We start from the raw sequence: 25,288 nt of genomic DNA on the forward strand, positions 1-25,288 counted from the left end.
AGTGAATTATGCAGTAAATCCCTTTATCCATATCCATAATTGTTTTTTGTCTGTTTGTTTGTTTTTTGGGTTTTTTGTTTTTTGTTTGTTTGTTTCATATAGGCGTTCATCCCAGAGAATCACTGGTCTGGTTTGAGACCCTTGGTCTCTGCTACACCATCCATGCTGTCCCTCCTTGGGACTCTTTCTGTACATCTGTTGGTGCCATGTGTTTTGGAGAGCTTGCAGGCCTGGGTCTGCATGACCAACACTACACCCCCACACCCCTTTGTTCCAGGAAATCACAGATGGGATGGACATTGGGGTGAGTCAACACATATCCTTGGTCTGGGTTTCGGTAGTACAGGGTTGGTGAGCCTGCCTGCTCTTTCCTGTCTTCACCACCAGGGTGAGCTCTCCAGAATTGCCCTGGCCAGTTCACTCCTTACAGTGATGAGCAACCAGAAGTGCCATTTCTCACACTTTCATGTTCTCCGGGTTGGTTTTCCCACACCTACACCCTCAGGGCTAGCTCCACTGTATTGCCCAGGGGAGGTGAAGGTCGCTGTCCTGAGTGCTGCGGCAGATGAGGGGCAGGAACAGCTCTCCTGCTCTTGGGACCTCAGGGCCAGCTTTTCCCTTGCCTTAGGCATTGATGGGTGGTGTTGAGGGGGGGCAGCTTCTCTCCTCTGCCCATACTGCCACATGACAGGTGAAAAATGGGCACAGCTCTCCCATGCTCACATTGCCAGGGATCCATCACTCACATCTGCACCAACAGGGTTGGCTCTGCTGTGCAGCCCAGGTGAGGTGCAGGATCCATTTTCTAGAGTGCCACAGCTAGTAAGGGGGAGGGTCAGCTCCCTAGTCTGTCACAGGTGGTGAGCAGCGAGGGGTAAGGGTGTGTGTGTATGAGTATCTCTTCCCTGCCCACACCACCACATGAGAGACAGTAGTGAGGACAGATACCCTATAATCACAACTTTGGTGTGTTGCTGTTAGCTTATCTACATCTCTGCCAACAGGTTTGGCTCTATTGTGTTGCCCAGGCAAAGTGGAGGACCTGCTCTCCCGAATGATGCAGCTGGTAGGGGGCAGGAGCAGCAGCTCCCTGGCTCTTATAACCTCAGGGCCAGCTCTCCCATCTACCTTAGGACTTGATGGGAGGTGGAAAAGGGGGGCATCTTTCCTCTGCCTGTGCCACTGTTTAGAAGATGAGGGGTGGGTTTAGGTCTCCCAGGCTCATGTTTTCGGGGTTAGCTCACCTGGGCCCTCCTCAACAGGGTCAGCAGCCCTGTGCTGCCCAGACTAGGTACAGGGACCCCTTTCCCAAGTGTTGCCTCCGAAAAAGGGGTCAGCTCCTTCACTAGCTGGAGGAAGTAGGGGCATGAGGGGAAGGCAGCTTTTCCTCCTCCCCACTACCACGCTGCGGACAAGGTAGTCAGTACCAGCTGTGTCCTTCTCGTGCCCTCAGGGTTGGCTCACGTGTGCCCTGTCTGGAGGGTCAACTCTACACTGCTGGCCACGTTAGGTAAAGGGCCCATTCTCCTGAGTGCTGCAGCTGGTGAAGGGTTGTGTCTGCAAACACCCCATCTGTTTGCAGGGGTTGAGAAACGAGAGGAGGAGAAGGGTGTCTTTCCCTCACCAGTGCTTCCACATGGCAGACAGGAGGGGCACGACCTGCTCTCCCCTCTACCAGCTCACCCATGCCCATGCCAACAGGGTCAGATCTACTGTGCTGACCAGATGAGGTCTAGGGAACCCCTCTCCTGAATGTTTCATCAGATGAGGGCCAGGACCAGTTCTCCCTAGTGTTGCAGTCAGTGAGGGGTGGGGCCACCACTATACACCCCTATCCTCTTTGCCTTCGCTGGTAGCAAGGACCTGGGATATCAACACTGTGGCTGCCTTAGGGCCATGGACCTAGGCATGGGGCCGCCTCAGCAGCCCAGGCCCAGATATGACCATGTTACTGTGTGGAAATCAAGATCACTCACTTCAGTCCAACCCTCACCTCCTTTGCCTCTTTAGATATGCCTCTGTCCACAGGAAATGAGCCATTCTGTCTCTCTTTCTCCCATGACACATTGAACACTTGTTCACCATAACAGTGCCCATGCATCCAGCGCTGTGGCACTGGGTGGGCCCATGTTTTCTCCTCCAAGCCCAGGGCCTACATATGGGTCTCTGCTCTACTCAGTCTGTCATAGCGCTGGGCAGGAACATGCTTCTTCCTTGGAGCCCCGGGTGTTTCACCCCAGGCCTGCTTGTGGGTCTCTTGTCTTCCGCTTAGTCTGTCATGTTGCTCAGAAAGGTCCCTGGAAGCTCAGACCTAGCAGGTCCTGGGGAACAACCACCAGGGGCAAGACGTTCACCCAGGAGCACCCCACCTTTCCTAAGAATTTTTTTTTTCTCGAAACATTTTACCTATTTTATCTAAGTATCAATCATAGTTAAGGTCAATATTTAAGAATTAACATAAATGAAATCTTGGTAGAAATCTAAAACCCTTGACATAAAATTTGGCTTCTGATAAGTGAACTTTCATCTACGTTTTGTCAAAGAAAGATTGCTCATTGAAAACGAAGTTTATGATGGTAAGTAATTGTCTAAGTAATCTTTCTCTTAATTCGTCAAAAAGAAGGAATATTGACTTTAATTACCAGAAAGACTGTATTTCTTGAATACATTGTAAAACTCTTAATATTCATGATTAAGTAAAGGAATACCTTATCTGCAATTGATAAAGATTCAGGTAAATATCCTACATCAGTCTAGCTATCTCTCCACTGAAAACATGAAAGCTAAGCGTAAATATAGCCATTATCATCCTCCTTTCTCATTTTCCTGGTTATTTAAAAACTTGTGCATAATTATGCACTGGATATGGACAATGAACAGTATGTCTTTTCTTGGAGAAAACGTTTAGTTATTGGTGCTAATTTTCCCTTTCTTTTCTCTGTTACTTCAGTTGAGGAGGTCATGTGTTACAGCTGATTTAGCAGGAGTGTGGTGTAGCCTTTTTTCTCCCAGATCACTGACTCTCTGCTGAGAAAGCTGTTGCCCTGGATGTGTTCCAAGTGCACAACAGATTTCTAGTTACTGAAAAATAAACACTATTGTTGTTTAGCTGTGTGGCTAAGCTTTTGAACTTCTGCATGTCTTACTTGGGATATTCTGTCCTATTGTGACTGATAAAAATCTACCTACTCTCTATATGAATCTCTGGATTTTCTTTCAGAAATAGCATAGCATTTTCTCACAATACCTGTAGATCTTATTCATGAATATCACCATTCTGATTTTACTTTACCCATACTGAACAAAAAGAACAGAAAGAAATATGGCTCCATTTTTTCTATTATTTAGAAGTGTACATACTACCAATACTTAAGCATGTATGAGGTATTTTCTAAATGCAGTTTGTGAAATACTAACCTCCTACATGTGTGGGAGAAACTCCAATGCCAGACTTAGCAATGTCACTTGTATGAGCTAAGTGGCATAAGAAAAACATCTCACGGTTTTTGTTGCTAAATGCCTGTAATCAAATCAATCAAATTTTAGTGATTGTTCATTAAGTGGCATTAATCTGGTTATACTCCTTTATTCCTTACCAGTCAATGTTTTACTGAGATACAATTATGTGTTGAGCTGTTTGTAATGTGAAATAAAGTGAAAAAGAGTGACAAATTCTCAAACTTCATGCTTTTATATAGCAATTCTGCATACCAAGTCTCATACCACAGCTGTGCTGACCCATGAAAATTTACCGCTAGGAATTTTCAAATTACTCAATAAGGACTACTCAAATAAGAAATAACTATATTGTAACCCCAGATATTTAGAGAGTATGAAATTTTCTATTCTGTATCTGTCCTTTAAAGCAATATGATTTGTATTTGTTTGTTTGTTTTTCCCTACACACTGCTTCTTCACATATTAACTTAATGTGCTTTAGTTAGCTCAGACATCCTTCACCACAAAGGTCTTATCTGGAGGGTTTGACAGTGCTTTGGAAGAATTCTGATGCACATCATTTTCCCCCTGCGTTGTGACATTCTCGGCCATGTTACAGATTCACGTTCTTTTTCACCATTTCCATTCTTCCTCAGTATCCAGCCCATTGTGGGTTCTCACAGATAATGTCTTCTTCCATTCCCGTTTGTCTCAGCACAAGTTATCACTCCAATTAATCTTAATTGCTTCCCAATTTAAAAATATTTATGTACTTTTAATTACTTTTACTTAATCACACAATTTTTCATTCCCTTTATTCCCTCCAAACTCCAATAGCTCTTTTTCCAAATTTATGGCCTCTGTTTACATTAATTTGTTTTATATATATATATATATATATATTCTTTCATTGTATTTTATATGTGTATATATATATATATATTCACAATGAATATGTGGCCCTTCATCAATAAACTTTTCTGCACCTGCTATATGGCACAGTGCATAAAAATATTTTCCATAAACATCTGACAACCTGAGCTCCACCTTCAGAATCCACAGTGGAAGGAAAGAACAATCTTCCAGAAATTTATTTCTTACATCAAAGTATACACCCATAGTCAGTCACACATACCACAAACACAATGACAACAAATTAAAAAAAATGGCCAAAGTTTTGTTAATAGATTAGGCTAGTCTGAGGGACAGGGTGGTACATATCTTCAACCACTCAGCATTCAGGTGGCATATGAGTCAGGGCCAACCTGGTCTAACTAGTAAGTTACAGACAGCCAGTGGTACACAGAAACAAAGGAAGAGTATTAGAGAGGCACACACACACACACACACACACACACACACACACACACACACACCATAAAAACTCAAAACTGAAAACAATAATATAGGAGCAGCTGGGTGGTGGTAGCACACGCCTTTAATACCAGCACTCAGGAGGCAGAGGCAGGAGGATCTCTGTGAGTTCGAGGCCAGCCTGGTCCACAGAGCAAGAAACCCTGTCTTGAAAAAAATGAAGAAAAATAAAAAGAAAAGAAAATATAGACACAAATGACTTTTAAGGTTAAAATAAATGTTATGAGAGTAAGCCTCCAAAATATCTTAGTTTTATTTTTTAAGGTTCTATCTACTGCTAGGCATGGGATGTCCCTACATGTGGTTGTGCACCCAGTAAGATCTGTTGGAAAAACTTTTTCTTATGTGAACAGTTAATAATTGAGATAGTTTCTCCATTGTGGATGGGAGCTCATGCCTACTTACCTGTCTCAGATCTGAGACCCATTTGTTTTGGACTTGAGGAGGTCCTATACCTACTGTCACAGTCTCTGTGAGTTCATACATTGCCAGTCCTGTCGTATCTGGAAATTTCTTTTTCCTTGTAATCCTTCATCCTTTGGGTTCTTACAGTCTTTCTTCTTCATCTTCCACAAGGTTCCCTGAGCCTTGAAGGAAGGAATTTGATGAAGAAATCTCATTCAGGACTCTGTGTTTCAAGGTCTCTCACCGTCTGCATTTTATTAGGTTGTGCATTTCTGTATTAGTTCCCATTCTCTGCAGGAATAAGCTGCTGTGGGTGGGTGAGGCACTGATGTATGGATATAGCAGAAGGCCATCGGAGCCATTTCATTGCTATATTCCTTTGGCAGAGCAATAGTCTCTGGCTGTTTGATTACATCTGTGGACTATTATGTAGTCTCAGACTCTTAGCCATCTGATCAGTGTTGGGCATGGGTTCCATTTCCTGGAGGCAAACTTAAAATCCAATCAGATAGTAGTTCGTGACTCACACAATGTGCATTTATTTGTGCTTTTATTTCACCAACTACAACCCCTTCACTCTCCAGTGTTGACTTGCCTGCATCATTTTGGTTATTATTTAATATTTATAAGTATGAATATGTGGGTTTCTAAGAAATAAAGTGGTATGGACATCATAATACTACTGTGTCTATGGATACTATTAACTCTGGCCCTTCTATTTAATTCTCTATAGTAATCCTTTTAACAAGAATGTGGATTAAAAAAAAAAACTAATAATACAGGTTTGGAATGTAGTTTCGTATTGGACAAAGGAAAGAAAAAGAAGATATGTTAAAATATCTCCATGTTAAATATTTAAATATCCACACCAGCATATATCCACAATAACTTTTAAATAGCCATGGACAATGTAATCTTTTTCTTACAACATAAAGTTTCTTCCTAATATCTTTAATATTATATGAATACAAATTATTACATATAATTTAAAATATTCTGAGTTCACTTGTTTTGTATGACTAGAGAAAAACCTGATCTACTCATATGTAGCCAGGTCAATTAATACTGTCCTAATTTAAAAGACTTACTTTTGAGACTTGCATCCACGTTCATTATATCTCAGATAAATGTTGTCAGGAGTAGTTTTACATTCTGGTATTTGACATATAATATCCTCTGAGATTATTTTTACTCTTCCATAGTTGGCTCAAAACTAATTTTTTTTCAGATTCTTTTAATATTTCTAAAGTCCTGTATGGTAAAACTGTACATCCTTAGATGCTAGAGATGATAAAACAAGAAAAAAATCATTCATTTCTTTATTCATTTAATTTTCTATTTTTTACAATAAATAGTAGCTGATCACTGTTTGTCTGGTGCCACTTTCTAGGCTTATAGGAGGGTTTGTAAATAAAAGGGATCATCATCCATTCAGTTTTGTTGGGAACATTTTCATTTTATCATATAAGTCATAGTTTTTATTCTTCCTCCCAGACGCTATAATTTTCCATTGATTTTGCATATCCTGAGCTCCTCGGATTATTAGAGTAACATGACTTGTCATTGTTGAACAATTCTTAAATCAAAATTTCCAAATGTTGATACTAGTGGTCAGTTCCTCATGGAACAGAAGCTCTTTATAAGATTTCAAATATTTTCTTTTATATTTGAGATTATAATACATCATTCTCCCTTCTTTTCCTCCTTCTAAGCCTTCTGATATACTTCTCTTTCTCTATTGCAAATTACTTAACATTTTACATGTTCACAACAGATTTAGTCAGAATAATAAAATACATAGTTAAATATTCTAATAATTACTATACTTCTACCTTCTATAACTCTGATAAATGAAGATTTAGGGTTGATTTTTCTTTCAGCAGTATCAAAAGGAAAGCAACATATTTCATTCTTAGAAGTTCCACTTGGGTTAAAATAAGACTAGTGGCATTAAATGATATTCCTTTAATTCTTATATTTTTTTAAGATTTCCATTATACACTAAATGTCTCAGAATAGTCAAAATAGGAGAGGTTTTAAGTTCTCTCTTAAGTCAGAATAAAACTATAGATAAATGAAAAAAAAAAAAAAAAGGTTAGGATATGAATGTCAGTGTCCTCCAAAATTCTGAGAGTTAAGTTTGTACTTACTGTGTGCTAAGTTCCATCTTTGAACATGTCACAAGCGTTGGCATACTTTGATAAACATAATACTACTGACATATTGGTTGCATTAGCTATTGTTATATAACTAATTACTTCAAAATATAAAACTCCAGGTAATGCGAATCAACCGTATGAGACAATTGCTGTTCAGTGTCTGAGGTTTGACTTGTAGATGTCATCTAGAGATATGACTGAGGTATAGTCCCATGTTTTCAGACGAAAATCTCTCCATGCCCTGTGAACTTCTCTTCTCAATGAGCATCTTCATAGCATGTCAGCTAGCTTCTTCAAGAGCAAATAATTTGGCATATGATAGCTTTTATTACTTAGTAATAGATGATACTTACCATCTTCATTTCCCTTTGGGTTCATATTTTCTAAGTGAAAAGATAGTACAAAAGCTAGGAGTATTGGAGAAGTAAAGCTGTTTGATATTTATTTTATAATGTAATCAACTCAATGATTGTATCTTTTTTCCAGCAAATAATAGCGAGATTTTAATAAACAATAACTGCTATATTTGGTAAGTTGACCAGATGTTATAAAATATTGGTCCTTCCATATTATTTCTATTCTTCATTCAGATTAACTTTCATGCAGAAGTTATCTCAGCCTTATGTTTTACTTCAGCTAATGCTGTAACAATCAGTTTCCCACTGATAAGGCACCTGCCATATATTCCTGTTTATAATGCCTCACTTTGGTCTGTAACACTTACGTTTTTACTATAAAACCCCTAAAGTTTAGCCAGGCGGTGGTGCCACACGCCTTTAATTCCAGCACTCGGGAGGCAGAGCCAGGCTGATCTCTGTGAGTGCGAGGCCAGCCTGGGCTATCAAATGAATTCCAGAAAAGGTGCAAAGCTACACAGAGAAACTCTGTCTCAAACAAACAAACAAACAAACAAACAAAAAACTTAAAGCTTTACCTGTACTATTTTTCAGAAATATGACACCCAAAGAAATCTGAACATTGATATGAATAATGCATAATTTAAGGGTAAATGAGATTTTACTCCTGAAGTATGGGCAATTAGATTAAATGTTCTTCAATTCTGTACTCTCAGGAGGATATTTATGAGATTTTTTACTATTAATTTCAGTAGTTCTTCAGAGGTCAAATTTAAAATGATTATAAAATAGGTAAACATAGCAACAAATATTGTTTCACATCCTCCAAAAACAGGAGAGCTTTTTCTTAGGATATTGTTTGTGGAAATGCATAGATGAATACTTATCCAGAACTGTTGACAAAGGAAGAAAGCCAACTTACCAAAAGTACATAAGAAGTAGTTACCTCAGTATGTTGAGGACCATGATCCATGTATGACATGTGAAAATTATGAGCAGCTATTATCACCACAAAACTCACTGTTATATCAGCTGTGAACCCCTTGTTCAAGATCACTAGTGTTCAAATCCACCACTACCCCAATCCTCTTAACTACCTCTCATTGTGAATACTCCATACAAGTTTTAGAATGTCACTATTCACATTCCAGGATTAGTTTGACCATGAAAACTTTAAGAAGCAACTCAGAAGACATTAGTGGGAAGTAACCACTAAGAATGACAACAGTGAAGTCTACTGATGTTCAATTATGTTAAATTGTTCAATCTCTTACTGAAGCTAAAATTGGATATTAGTTGAAAGGACTATTACGCTAAAAATGAGCTAATTTCAGATATATGATAAAGTTATATTTTATGGTTATGCCTTATTACTGCTACTAAGTCATGCATTATATTGTGAATAAGTCATCAATATAACATAAACCATGAATAGAAATGGCATTACTTGGAAATATCTCAAGATATTTCTACCCCCATTAGCTAAAATTCCAGAGAATATTGAATAGCAAGTCATTTGATATGCATTCTTTAATCACACAATAAAATTACCTATCAACTTTCTGCAAATAAATTGACATTCCAGGAAAAGTTATACTTAGTATATGAGTTTCAACACTATATATGTGGAATGCAACCTCTACATTATTCTTCCATATACAAATATTGCCAAGAGTTGGGGTTTCTGTTTCCTCTCCAAGTTACTTTGAGTCATTATATCTCTTCACCTTCAAAGCAACAGAACATTGACTAAGACAGAAGTTGGTACAGGGAGTGGGGTATTGTGGTGATAGCCATGACAAGGCTGCTTGTGGGAGAATTGTTAGAGGGACCTTGCAATTTGGGGCCAGAAAAGGCATTCAATATTCAAAGCATGGTGAGCTTTACTCTAGGAGAGTGGGAGAAATTGAGGTTGAAAGAAATGTAAAAGAGTCATGACTTGTGAAATCCCAGAAAGCAGTTTGGGAGTCACTTAAAGAATATTAGTGGTGTTTGCTATTTTAATTTGAGGATCTGTGGTTCTGGTTAGGTATAGTTGAAGAATCAACTCTGATTTAAAAAAAGACTAATAACACTGACATAATACCTTTGCTTTGTTGGTACAGTTGATGCTGGTCAGCAGGAGATAAAAAGTAAGTGTTGATTAAAAACAGACTAGTATCAGTGGGATAAAAATCTGGGAAATGTTTCCTCAGATTCATCACACAGAAGCTGCATTCTGGAGGGAGCTCATTTTTTCCTCACCCTGGCACCCTAACTTTTTATACAAAGTTGGGACTGGTATTGAAGTAAAAAAGGGGTAATGGAGAGCACTGAGGTTTGTTACTGTGTGGCAAGGTTGATTCTCTGAAGAGAGCACAGGAGAGGCTTCAGAAAAAAAAATTGCAAGGTTTGGTGACACATTCCAGCACCTGGGATTATAGCATAGCAGGAGAAGAGAGACTTCCCGAGAATTTTTAGAGTGGCATGCTGGATCATTTTATACCACCTATATACCAAGTAGAAACATTTTGGAAGATAGCTCTCATTAAGAAAATGCCCTCATTAGAATGGCCTGTGGGCCAAGCTTGTGGTACAATTTCTCTACTGTTGTTTGATGAAGGAAGTTCCAGTTCATGGTGGGTGGTGCCAACCATGGGCTAGTGGTTCTCTACACTATAAGAAAGCAGACTGATTTACATCTAGTATCCTACTATGAGTGAGTACATACCATGTTTGTTTTTCTGAGTCTGGGTTACCTCACTCAGGATGATTTTTTCTAGATCCATCCATTTGCCTGCAAACCTCATGATGTCATTGTTTTGTCTGCTGAGTAGTACTCCATTGTGTATATGTACCATATTTTCTTTATCCATTCTTCAGTTGAAGGGCATCTAGGTTGTTTCCAGTTTCTGGCTATTATAAACAATGCTGACATGAACATAGCTGAGCAAATGCCCTTGTGTATGATTGAGCATTCCTTGGGTATATGCCCAAGAGTGCTACAGCTGGGTCTTGGGGGAGATGGATTCCCAATTTTCTAAGGAAGCACCATATTGATTTCCAAAGTGGCTGTACAAACTTACATTTCCAACAGCAGTGGGACCCTAGGAGAGACACAGGGATCACCCAATGACAAAGAAATGGATGAGATCTACATAAACAACCTGGACAGGAGTGGGAGTAATGAAGGGCAAGGTTCGAGGGAAAGAGAGCTAGGGGAGCAGGAGATCCCAGCTGGATCAAGAACAGAAAGGGAGAACAAGGAATAACAGACCATGATAAATAAAGACCACATGAGAACAGGAAGAAGCAAAGTGCTAGAGAGGTCCCCAGAAATCCACAATGATACACGCACTGTAGACTACAGGCAATGGTTGAGAGAAAGCCTGATCTGACCTAGTCTGGTGATCAGATGGCCAAACACCCTAACTGTTGTGCTGGAACTCTAATCCAATAACTGATGGAAGTGGATACAGAGATCCTTGGCCAGGCCCCAGGTGGAGCTCCAGGAGTCCAATTGTCGAGAAAAAGGAGCGACTGTAGGAATGTGAATTGTTGAGACCAAGATTGGAAAAGCACAGGGACAAATAGCCAAACTAATGAAAACACATGAATTATGAACCAAAAGCTGTGGAGAACCCAACTGGATCAGGCCCTCTGGATAAGTGAGACAATTCCATGGCTTGAACTGTTTGGTAAGCACCCAGGCAGTGGGACCCGGACCTGTCCTTAGTGCATGAGCTGGCTGTTTGGAACCTTGGGCTTACACAGGGACACTTTGCTCAGCCTTGAAGGAGGGGACTGGACCTGCCTGGACTGAATCCACCAGATTTAATTGAATCCCCAGGGGAGTCTTGGCCCTGGAGGAGATGGGAATGGAGGAGAGGGGCTGGGGGAAAGGTGGGGCCGGGGTCCAGGAGTGGGGAGGACAGGGGAACCCATGGCTACTGATGTGTAAAATTAAAACACAAATATAATTAATAAAAAAAGGAGGAAAAAAAAGTTGACAGAAAAAAAAAATAAAAGCAGACTGACCAAACCATGGGGAGCAAGTTAGTAAGCAGAATTTCACACTGGCTTTTGCTCCAGTTCCTGCCTCTAGGCTTCTGCCTTGAGTTCCTGTTCTGACCTCTGTAGGTGATAGACTTAGAAGCCATACAGTGAAATAAACCTTTTCTTTCTAAGCTGCTTTGATCATGGAGTTTTATTACAGTAATGAAATCTCTTAACTAAGACAAGTGGGGACCCTGAATGTAAGCTGTTTTGAAGCTTGCTTATGTGTAGAATCTGGAAAAGTCCTTTGTCCTATATTCTGGATGTCAGAAATAACAAAATGGAGAGCTAGCTTGTTAATTATCTTCCCTTAAATGAACACATTTGACTGGAAATCTTAAGTGAGGGATCAGGCTGAAAGGAAGAGGTACGTGGATAGACTGTGGATGACACAACAGGAGAAACCATCCCATTAGCATCTCTTTAGTGACATATCCTATTTTCTTGTAAAAAGGTACTTTTGATTCCTCAATTTCTGGGACACATTCCTGTTATATAGGAGACCCTCCTTCTTCTTTAGGCTCACACCTATGATTCTATTAAAAAAATCTTTCTGTAATTCACCCCTCTGTACTTTGTGAGATTTATTTCTCAATTTTGTAAAACAAGAATCTAAAAACACTGTTCTTTTGTGGATGTTTCATGTCACCATGAACTTCCAGGACAACACTTGAGTTAGAGCTTACCTGGGGCTAAAAGAGCCTTAGTCAGTCTAAGAGAAGGTACTTTGCCCATATCACACTGTTCCTTGACTAGACACCGAGGAAAGGTTAGAGAAGAGAATAATTGAAAATTATGTTATTATTGTTTACATTTTAAAAACTTTAAAAATATTTTATATTGTATTGTATGGGTTTCCCTCCCATAATTAAAAAAAAAAAAAAAAGAAAGAAAGAAACTGTCAATCAACTGCTGTGGGGGAAGGGCAGTTAGTTTTCTTCAGGGGTATAACACAAATTATAATAGATCTTTTAATAAAATACCCAGAGCCAGATGTTGGGGTAAATGCTGATAGGTCAGAGAAGCAGAGCAGTCAGCCATTAGTTCTGAACTTTACAAAATCCCCAGCCTGAAGGAGCCTCCCACTGAAAGAGAGGCTTCTGCCCAAAACTCCTTTTCTGTTCCTGTCTCCTCACACCTTACGTACCTTTCTCTGCCCTGCCATCAAAGGCATGTGTGCTTCCCAAGTACTGGGATTAAAGGTGTGTGCCACCAGTGTCTGGCTCTGCTTCTCTCCTAGACCAAGTTTGTCTCATGTAGTCCAGGGTGGCTTTGAACTCAGGCGGAAAGCTAGGGTTAAAGGTGTGTGCCACCATTCCCTGTTTTCTATGTCTAATCTAGTGACTTGTTCTGTCCTCTGATCTTCAAGAAAATTGTATTAGTAGGGTACACAATCTATCACCACACAGTGGTAAGACTTATCCTTACACCAGTGCTAGTCCTATATCTATGCACATATAGACACCACTTGAGAAGATTCAGGGAGGGATGGAAAGTGAATGAGAGAGACAGACAGACAGACAGACAGACAGACACAGAGGCAGATTTCGCTGCCTGGGGGACCAGCCTCCATCAGCACTGGGCTCAAAGGAAATCCACAGACTTGGCAGACTATGACATTTTTATCTGAGAGGATAAAGGGAAAAAGACACACTCCTCTCTTAATAGTTTCCCTCTTTATTCTTCTTCTGCATTTTCCATTCTCTCATCTCTGTTGAGAAATGACCCTACTCTCTCTCTCTTTATGTTTTCCTCCTAAGTCTCTTCTTATTGTTTTACTTCTCATTCTATCTTTATTCTTCCTTTTTCTCCTTCTTGATGTTTTCTTTCTCCTTCTTTATTTTTTTACCTTACTCCTTATATACTCCAGCAAAATCTTTCAAGCAATATAGAAATTACACTGTGGCTATATTCTATTTTTCAAGTGAATGATTACAATGAATAGTGGTTAAAAAATATGTTTTCCATATCTCTTACACGATTAAACATTTTATGTATTACAGGTGAAAAACAAATTATCCCAAGAGCCCACCTACATTCATACCCAAGCAAGTTGTTGTACATTAACAGTGTAAGCAGGTAAGATATTCCCCTACTGGCAGGCTGTGTTTTGCAGTTATAAAGAATGGACCAATCATTTTATTACTTATCTTGAAAGATAATCTTATAAGGAATCTTAAAGGAATCACAAACCTAAACTTTTATACATTAAAACAATCAGAACTGGGAAAAGGTACCAAGCCACATGGCTAAACATAAATAAGAATTTTGGGTTAATTTAAGTGTAAGAGCTAGTCAGTAATAAGCTTGAGCTAATGGCCATATAGTTTGTGAATAATGTAAGCCTCTGTGTGTGTACTTGGGTCTGAGCAGCTGTGGGACTGGTGGGTGAGAGAGATTTCTTGACTGCAGGCCAGGCAGGACACAGGAAAAAATTAGCTACAACTTATTTTACTATATCTTTTATGAATGTGGTGGTGGGATATGTACACATGCTGGTAGGTATTCAGATGAGGCAAGAAAGGGGTGTCAGATCCCTTGGAGCTCCACTTTTTGGAGCCTTGAAATCTGCTCCTCCTGTGTGTTGATGTTCATACTCTAGTTCTATGAAACATCAGCAAGCTCTCTTAACCACTGAGACAACTTCCTGAATGTGTGTGTTTATGTATATTTGTATACATATGTATGTATATAGATATCTATGGTATTTCTCAAATAAAAGACAAAAACCTGTGTTGTGCAGATCCTTCAGAGGATGGAAAAATTAACGATTGAGGAGAAAATTCTATGCCAGCATTTTATGGAAAACTGTTGTGGTATATACTTAAGTAACTTTTTCTTATTTAAAAGGGGTCATTTTTGCTTGTGAGATGACTCAGCTGATAATAACATTCATCTCCCATGCCTGACAACCTCTGTTTAAACCCTGAAATTCAAGGCAAGAAGGAAAGAATCATTCCCCAACAAATTGTCTTCTGACATCTACATATACTTACATGTCCACACAAGCATGTCCAACAAACACACACACAAATATATACACACATAACTTAATAAATCCAACATAGTAGAGGTCGGAGCTATGTAAATATAGAAAATTTTTGGATTGTCTTAAGAGAGTTGAATGGAAAGAACAGCACATAGGGAGAATTCAAAAAAATTTAATGCAAAAAATGTCATGCATCTTAGATGAAGTAAATCATGAACATTCAAACCAAGATATGATCAGCATATAAAGTTTTCCATAATTTTTCTTACTATATACTTCATTATTTAAGAGTTAATTTTATCATGGATTACATCTTACTGAAGTGTTAATGGAGAATACATAAGTCATAAGGTGGTAGATACTAGCATTCATGAAGTGTATGCTCCTGTAAACCTAATTATTCATAGAGCTGAAGTACTAGAAGGCATGAACAAGGATAGCTAGGACTTGAAAAATGAAGTAATTTAAATTGAGGTTATATAATATTTTTTTGTAAAAACATGGTCTCATGGCCAATGATGGGATGGATGGAAGAAGCGAAACAGAGGTTAGGTAAGAAGAAATGAAAGAAACATTAAAAGGTAAATATAAAACAAAAGATGAAAAAGTGATTTGGGGAGAGCATAATTAAGCAGTGAATTTTGAAGCACTATAGAGAATTATTGTAATCTAAAAGCTAAATTGCTTATATATAAATTGAAGACAGTTCATTGAATCATAATAAATAGAATGCTTATTACTCTAAATCATTTGTTATCCTACTGGCGAAAGAATATACACCTGCCATTTAATTACATATCCCCTAGAGACTTTCCTGATTTGAGTAGAATGTAAAGACTAATTTGAAAATTCAAAAGTTAACCTTAAACTTATCAGTGTTGACTACTCCGTGAAATAAGGAAAGAAGGCCATTTCATCTTGCCCTTCCTTTGCTTTTGGAGGTCTGACCCAATGAATGAATTTTAAAAGAATTGAATACAATTAAGCTCACAGAGAAAGAATTTGAGCTGATTTTGCTATGTATTCTAGATATGTAAATATATTTACTATTGGAACCCAGAAGCACAGTAAAATAATTCTAAGTTTCGCTAACCCAAGAGCTTTAAGAGCACTAGAGGAAAATCAATTATCATTGTAAGTACAAAGTAGCAAATAAAATGTGGCAATTGGAGAGATTGAAGGAAAGGAAAGCATATTTTAGGGTGGTAAAAATGGTTAAAAATGCCAAAATGGTTAGAAATTTCTAACCAAAAATTAATACATCTTGATTAATAACACATCTTGATTTGCCTAACAAAGTCAATGGATATTTTGTATTTAAGATAGATCAAGTTAGCATGTAAGATACCTACACACTTAAATAAATCCTGCATAATCAATTTTGGAACCTGACCTGAAAAATGCTAATGATAATATTGCTGAGGAAACAAATACGAAAATATAAGACAAATAATTATAAAAAATAAAGTCATTATAAATCCAAAAATATAATTAAGCTGTTTTATGTATCTAAAAACTATGTCTCTTACAGAATATATATGTGAAATAATTTGAGGACATTAAAATACTTGCAAATTGTGTTAGGTTGAATAATATGCCACAAAATATTACCAAATCCTAATTACAGTAACATGTTAATATTTCTTTATCAAGCAGAAGTGACTTTGCAGATGAAATTAATTAAAGGTTTGTGGGGTGGAGACTTTCCAGATGGGTGTAATAGAATCACAGATGTCTTTATAAGCAGACAGATGAGAGCAGTCACATTTGCGTGATGAAGTTAGAAAGAGGTAGCAGAGCTACAAAGTAGGAGTCTTAGCAAATGATTGCACATTGCCACTATAAATAGGGAATGGAAAACAGATATTTAATTGAGACCTCTAAATGTAATTTTGGTGTTTCCTGATTTTTTTATTATCAGCTATCCTTAGGAAATATATGATACTAATTACTGCTTATGTACTGAAGCTTTTGTAGTTCAAGCCACAACAGAGTATGCAAACACATGCATTGTAGGTTTTAATATTTCCACCATATAATACAAAAACACAGTGGTACATATGGTTTGTGTTTTTATTAGGACACAAAATACTTAAAAAGGAATGTCATTAAAACAAATACGGAAAAATTTGTACTCATTTCATATCTATGAAATTACACATGTGACATTTACTATATTCATTTCTAATCTCCTGAATTATTTTCATTGTATATATTTCAATACATTAATAAAATTATATATTTATAGGTGACATATTATATTGAGAAAATTGAGAAATTCAGATAGAAATCAAGTGGAAGAAACTTGGATATCATTATAAGGATCAAGGACATGCACTGGAGAAAAGACATCCTCCTTAACAAGGTTGTTAAAAGTGAACTATAAACATACTAAAGGTAGAAACTAAATCCCAGATCTTACCTGAACAACAGCCAGTTCAAAATGATCAAGATCTCAAGGGAAAACCTGGAATTTATAAAATACTGGACAAAAATATAGGCAAAAACTTCAAGAAAATAGAATAGGTGTTGATTATCAATTTCTCAGGAAGCAAGAGCAACACAATATGAACTTGCATCTAATTAGACCTAATTAAACATCTCTTACATAGTAAAGGAAATACAGTGAAGACATGCTGTGGATATCACACTGTATAAATAAAATGCTGATTGGCCAGTAGCCAGGCAGGAAGTATAGGCAGGACAAGCAGAGAAGAGAATTCTGGGAAGTGGAAGGTGGAGAGAGAGGCATGGCCAGCTGGCGCCATGACAAGAAAGATGTAAGGTATTGGTAAATCACGAGCCACGTGGCAACTTATAGATTAATAGAAATGGGTTAATTTAAGATAGAAGAAACAGATAACAAGAAGCCTGCCACAGCCATACAGTTTGTAAACAATATAAGTCTCTGTGTGCTTACTTGGTTGGGTCTGAGTGACTGTGGGACTGGCGGGTGACAGAGATTTGTCCTGACTTGGGCCAGGCAGGAAAACTCTAACTACAAAGACATAACCTAAAGCTGAGACAATGTAACTAAGAATATATAAAGAGAAAAGTTTAGCATATGAAGAATGAATAATCCAATCACTACATGATCAAACAAGCTGAACATATGCTTATCAAAAGAAATACACGTGTCAAAAATGTTTAACATCTTAAGATATCAGGAAGAGACAGAAAACTACATTGTGATTCTATCTTATCCTTGTTGACAAAAATTAATAATAAATAATAAATAAATATTAGTTGGGATCTGAGGAGGAAAAATACATCATGGCAGATATGTAAGCTATACAAACCCCCTTTGAAACCTGTGTGCAAATCATTCAAGAAAATAAAAACAACTGCTGAAGATCTAGGTATAATATACCTTATTACATAAGCAAGAAAATGGATCTTACTGCAGAGACACAAGAGCATCTGTGTTTATTGATGCATTAGTCACAGCAGACAATTCATATAATCAGCCAGGATTAACTAATCAACTGAATAAATTACAAAGGTCACACACACACACACACACACACACACACACACACACACACAGAGGGAGAGAGAGACAGAGACAGAGAGAGAGGGATGGACAGACAGAGAGAGAGGGATGGACAGACAGAGACAGAGAGACAGAGAAACACACATACTACATGGCTGTAATGGACTATTATAATTTATTTTCTTCATGCATGTACATATATACATGTACCCAATAGAATGTTAGTCAATTGTAAATACGGCTGTAATGGACTATAATTTATTTTCTTCATGCATGTACATATATATACATGTACCCAATAGAGTGTTAGTCAATCGTAAAAAAAAAAAATAAAATAATTAATAAAATGATGTCATATGTGGGAAAATGCAGTCAGATAGAAGTGTCAGAAAAATCATCATGCACTTTCTCTCTTACTTGGATCTAAAAGAAATTTGATACACAAGAATGCAGCCTTAAACAAGGTGAAGATGGAGGTGATATAAGAATAATATGAACTGGGATGGATATGACTGAATGAAATCATGTTTATGTTTGAAATGGTGTTAGTGAAGCCTATCATTCTGTATTATCAATATAAAACAAAAAAAAATCACACTAGGTAGTCATATATATCAAAGCCAGAAGCAAGCTAATTTTAGTTTAACAAATTTATTTAAAATACATTATGAATATCTTCTGAATGATAGAAAACATACAAAATATGTAATCCTATAGACTGTTGACTAAGTTTTGGAAGAAAGATTAGATTGAGTTGTGTGAGAACCTAAATATTAATGAAAGTAACTTGGTCTTCTTGGGATTAATACAGTGAGCAAAGCTTGACCAAAGTGAAACAGAGGAAATGGTCAGGTGTCAGAAAACTTTGAGACATTGAGACTATGTTGTAATGCACCTGAACTTATTCCCAGTGTCTGTAATAGCCTTATGCAAAATTTCAATGCCGAAGGGGAATCATATTGACAGTTTGTGAACTACACCTCCATCTCACTGTCACACATATGAGATATTTTCAATCATGGATGAAATCTAGACATGAGTTACAATTCTAAATAAGAGAAATCTAAAGTCAATAAAGAAAACAAGTATGGATAAAAAAATAAATTTGTAGCAAAATGAAAATATGATAGACTTTGATGATTAGCTTTCAGACTGACAGTATGGTGAGGAATCAAGTATGTTTCCTCATAATGTGGCCTTATTTATTTTTCTTCAGAAAATATTTGAAATATCTGGGTATTGTCAATTACATTTTGCACTTAATTTAAAAATCCCAAGATTATATCTCTCATGGTTTATAATTATTCATTAGCTTAATTATCTTGTCATTGACAGTTATAATTTAACCTCAGTTTTTTAGTATTATATAATATCTTTACTATATTTGCTATTATTATTTTTATTATAACCTTGAAATTTGGGAGGTTTTTTTTTTCTTTTTTTTTTTTGAGACAAGGTTTCTCTTTGTAGCCATGGCTGTCTTGGAAAATTACTCTGTAGACCAGGCTGGCCTCATACTACAGAGATCTGCCTGACTCTACCTCCTGAGTGCTTGGATTCAAGGTATGTGCCACCACCACTCAGGTAATCTCAAGATTTTTAACTGAAAAGAAGACAAACCAAAACTTTGCAGAAATATAAAATGAAATATACAGTAGTTATATATAAATTTACCATCAATTTTCCTGGTTCTTTGCAACAGTATTTTAAAACAGTAATCTAAAAACAAAAATGTACTGTATAATAGAAAGATTCAACAAAATTTAAATAACATTCATGATATTATTTTAACAGCCATCAAATATTTCCATATATGGCATGACTGACAGATTTCTATGCTTTTATTATTTTATCATCATAAAATTGCTTCCCAAGCCAGGCAGTGGTGGCGCATGCTTTTAATCCCAGCACTGCGGAGGCAGAGCCAGGCAGATCTCTGTGAGTTCAAGGTCAGCCTGGTCTACAGAGTGAGATCCAGGACAGGTGCCAAAACAACACAGAGAAGCCGTGTCTTAAAAAAAAAAAAAAAAAATTGCTTCCCTAATATCATGTAAAATGTGTTTATTTGATAAGCTGTATACAGAAGAAATATTCATCAATACATTCTTAACTTCCAGAGAAAAGATTAATTACTGTCATCTTTAGTATTCTTAAAATTTAATGGAACAAAAGTTAACAAATCTAAAACTTATTATTATGGACTATTCAGGAAAGCTTGTGTTTTATACATTCTGACTTATTTGACATATAAAAAGTAAAGATAATGTCCAGCTAAATGTTTAGTACAATATATGTGAAATAATTTTAAATGGCTACAAACTAGTTCGTTAGAAATGTTATTCCATTAATAAGTTGAATACAAACACAGCATTTTCTTCAAACATTTGAAAATCATACCAGATGTATTTTATAAGCAACTGCATTTAGAAAATTCCACATTGAGAAAAGATGTTTGAATACAACAGAAACACACACACACACACACACACACACACACACACACACACACACAAACACACATCAGTACAATGACATAGTATGGACATACTTGTTTGATTCCTCATGCATACCTTACAGAACTTCACTATTTTATGATACCGTTGGCATGGACTTGAGATTTAAAGTTTCAATTGACCACACTTGGATTCATTCAGCAGGAAAAAAAAGGAAAGAATGGAGGAAAAAACAGGCAAAAAATCAGTTAAACTAGAAACTCTTCCTACTTCTTTGAAGCCAACTTTCTGTTTTGAGTCCTTGAGTCCTCAGTTGGAATTTGCCATCCTCGAGCATGAGTCTCCTTTTCTCTAGTTATACTAGACACTCTACTCATTGCAACGGTGCATTAGTAAGGCAGTGAGTAAACAAAATGCCATGACTCATACATGAGGACAGTGTTTTTCAAGATCATAAAATAATCTGAAAATTTACCTTGATTACCTACTAAGAAATTAGTTTTTCATGTTTTCAATGATGCTTCCAGGAAGCACTGAACAAGAATTTGTTCTTCATAGCAGAGATGGCAGCCTCATCTTCTCACTGATCAGTTCCTTGAATCTTGCAGTCCTATGGGGATGATGTGCTTGTATATATAGGCTGGTACTATGCATGTAGCACATTTGTTTTATAATTTACAAATCTCAAGTTGCATAAATCCCAATTACTTACAAAGAATTTTTTTTCTTATTAATTAATTTTTATATCCCCTCTCCCTCCTGTCCTCCCATTACCTTCCCTCAGCATCCCTTACCTCTCCCAACTTCCCCCACAACCCACTCCTTCTCTATCTCCCTTCAGAAAGTGGCAGACCTCCCATGGTCATCAATAAAACATGGCATATTAAGGTGAAGTAGGACCAAACTCCTCCCCCATTCTAAGGCAGGGAAAGGAAACTCAGTATCAGGAATAGGTTCCTGGAAGCCAGCCAAAGTGTTAAGGGACAGGCCTTGCTTCAATGACTAGGAGTTCCACACATAGATCAAGCTACACAACTGTCACACATGTAGAGGGCCTAGGTTGGTCCCATGCAAGATCCTCATCCAAAGTTACATACAAGGGGTTTTAAGTAAGTATCTCAACCTTTCCATGAAAACAATACATTTCATTTATTATATTGTAGAGACAGCCCTCTGCTCCTAATGAAGACATTCACTTCATCTTTATGGGCAATTCGCTACATGGAATCATAAAAAAATAAATAAATAACATAAGATGATGGTGCTTTGGCTTACAAAGTTCGTAGAATATGCCATAGCAGACCTGCTTGATAACCAGAGAAGGATGACCAGCACATAAGAATCTGTGATACCTGGGAGAAGAATCATGTTCTCAGATGGTACATTGTCTTCAGGTCTTGTCCATCCGTTTGCTAAATCTCTTGTCTTCATTGCTCTAATACAATTACTTTCCATGGATTTGTCAGTAATTATTCTGTTATTGCTAGCCTACAGGAATTTTGAATTTTTTTCTATAAGGAAGTTTAATCCACTAATTCTAATATTTGTATTTTTGTCAAAGATGTAACTGTGACTCTTCACAGCTTAGAAATGGTATACAGTAGTATCCTACTTGAGTACGCAAAACAAAAATTATTTTCCAAGTTGTAACAATTTACATTTCTTTGAGCCTCATTTGACTATTCTGGTGGATGCACAGTCATGTTTACTTTAGTGTTTTTAATCTTTCAATTTTATTTGAATTTTAGTTCATGTGTGGGTTCCCCCATTTAGTTACATTTTTGTGTATAATTTTAGATAGTTTTCTATCTGAATGACATTTTTCTATGCTATTTTAAAAGTATTTAGATTCTAAAAATAATACCATTTTACCATATTTATGAATTTTTAGATAAATCATCTCTTTATCATTCTCTTTCACACACAAAACCTACACACACATACATGCATGAACACCCACACACATACTCATATTCCCCTTTGTATTCCTTCTAAGTAACTATTACAAAGTAAAACATTTATTATTCATATTTCATCAAAACTTATTATGATTTTTTTGTCTATGCTCACTTCTGATATATTTTCTCCAAATTAATAGAGTTTACTTTTAGAATATTTTATGCAAGGACACTTTAGAAAAGTTCCATAGATACTTTACCAAATTTCCATAATTATTAACAAATTAGTATACTATACTCTTATAAAGTAAGAATAAATACTTTCATGCTGCATGTAATCAATAGCCTACACTGTGTTCATATTTTTTTATTGCAATGATAAACTTTGGTTATCAGTGTAACTTTCTTGACAGATGTCCATGAAAATTAATAGGACAAACTTTAGATGTGTCAATGAAACACTTTCCTGAGGTTTTCGGCAAGTGTATGGTTGAAAAAAGGAAGTAAGACAGCCCAGAATCATATTGCCTAGTAAACTGCCTCCTAAGTGATGTAAGAGTGGAAAGCAAAGCAGGCATGCAGTAAAAAATAAATAAACAAACAAACAAACAAACAAATAAATAAATTAATAAAATTTAAGAAAAAAAGAGCACTCCCCTGTTAATGCATCTGTGTCTGCCACATCTGCCCCAGGACTTGAGACACCCAAAGACCTTACAGGAATCCAATCATTGGTACTGTTACCTGAGGTTTCCAGCTCCTGGGAAAGAGAAACTACAGATATCCTTTGCTTCCTAGCTCTTAGAAGCCAGCTCCAACCTTTTAAAGCGTTCCTATGAGAAGGAGAGAGGGATAAGAAACTTTTAGATAGAAAGAGAGCAGAGAGGAGAAAGACGGAAACACAGGATAGCTTCAGGAGGACCTGGATCAAAATCCAACAGCCCCTTCTGTTTCTTCAAAAGGGCTTTTTATAACAATGCCAAGGGGAGAGGCAAAAGACCTCCCCCTTGTTAGATGAGTAAGCATTTATTCACACCTCCCAAGAGTAATGTCACTGAACAGAAACCTAGGAAGCAGTTTTTGAGTACACATAACCTGAAAATTCCCAGAGGAATTTCACACTTATACTTCAAAAACTGAAAAATCAAGCTGATCACTTAATGTAAAGAACAATTAAGTTGTAGTTTTACTGATCTCAGAAATTACTAGGAGATCACTAACTATAGAAAGCTAATGTCTAGTGAATCCAGTGATCAGCTTCCTAAAATAAATAATTTAAAAATAATTGTGCTGTTTTTTTTAACCACATCTATTCCATACAGATCACCATATGCTTTTTTTCAAAAAATAATTCCACAATGTGAATGGGGTCATTGAAAAGTGATAGGTGGACGTGAGTGTATTAACTGCACAAGAAGACCATAGTTTTCAATTGTTAAAATCCTCACTGTCAGACAGATAATGAGAACGTGTCAGTGTCACATTTAACACATTAATGAGACCACCGGAAGAGTACGAGAGCTTGTTAAAACTGTGAGGAACTGGGGCTTGCACAACATCGAAGTAAATGCTGAAATAAGATGGCCAATTTCTGCAACTATAAAGTTTTAGAGATTTTTCTACTACTCTTAGGCTAAAACTTATTGGACACAGTTATGTGAATGTGTGTAGAACACACAAGACTCCTGGGTGAAACTTTAGAAAACAGTAAATTACTTAGAGCAGGTATAATAATCAGAGAATATCTTTTGGCCTGCCTTCCTCTCCAAGAGATCAAATAATAACAAGAAATTATGTAGAAAATTAAGTACACTTAAAATAATGCCACCAGCTTGAAGAAAAGAGTTTTCACTTGGCTTTTGTACACAGTGTTGGAGGTAACTGAAATTAAAAATGAATTCCACTTAAAATCTACACTAAAACTAAAATTACCACCACGGTGGTGGCGCATGCCTTTAATCCCAGCACTTGGGAGGCAGAGGCAGGCAGATCTTTGTGAGTTCGAGGCCAGCCTGGGCTACCAAGCGAGATCCAGGAAAGGCGCAAAGCTACACAGAGAAACCCTGTATCAAAAAACCAAAAAAAAAAAAAAACCTAAAATTACCAAAAGCAAATGTACTCAAGACAGTCTGTGAATTAATGACAATGTATTTTACATATTTTGTTCTTTATGCTTGGTTCACTTGCATAACTATAATAAGTTTTAATTAATACAGTTGTAGTGTCTACAAGTATATAGTGTCAATAACCTTATGGCAATTAAGATTACAGAATTCTCTTCCATATTAGAATATTACAAATAAGTGGGTTAGTTTACTTTGTCATTTGTTTCTTTAAGCAGCTACAATGCTGAGGCCCGACAGCCAACACAGCAGGCCTGTTTTCTATTATGTCAAAAAACTTCACAGATAACTTTTTCAAAAACATAGTGTAATTTATTAAAACACAATAGTCCAGACTACCAAGTAAAGCTGAGAATTTAAGTTTTATTCCTGTGATTTAGATTTATCAATAGGGTGAAAGTTGCAAAGAGGATACATATTTAAAAATGTATAAATAACTATAGTATCATTGAAAATAATGGTGAGAAAAAAGTATATGTATATGTTGCTGACTCCCAAAATATACTGCTTTTGCACGATGCAGTATTGAAATGGACCCTGGAAGTCTTATCTATCTGGTCATCTT

The sequence above is a fragment of the Onychomys torridus genome, chromosome 9, assembly GCF_903995425.1.
Source record: "Onychomys torridus chromosome 9, mOncTor1.1, whole genome shotgun sequence".
In the NCBI taxonomy this organism is placed as follows: domain Eukaryota; kingdom Metazoa; phylum Chordata; class Mammalia; order Rodentia; family Cricetidae; genus Onychomys; species Onychomys torridus.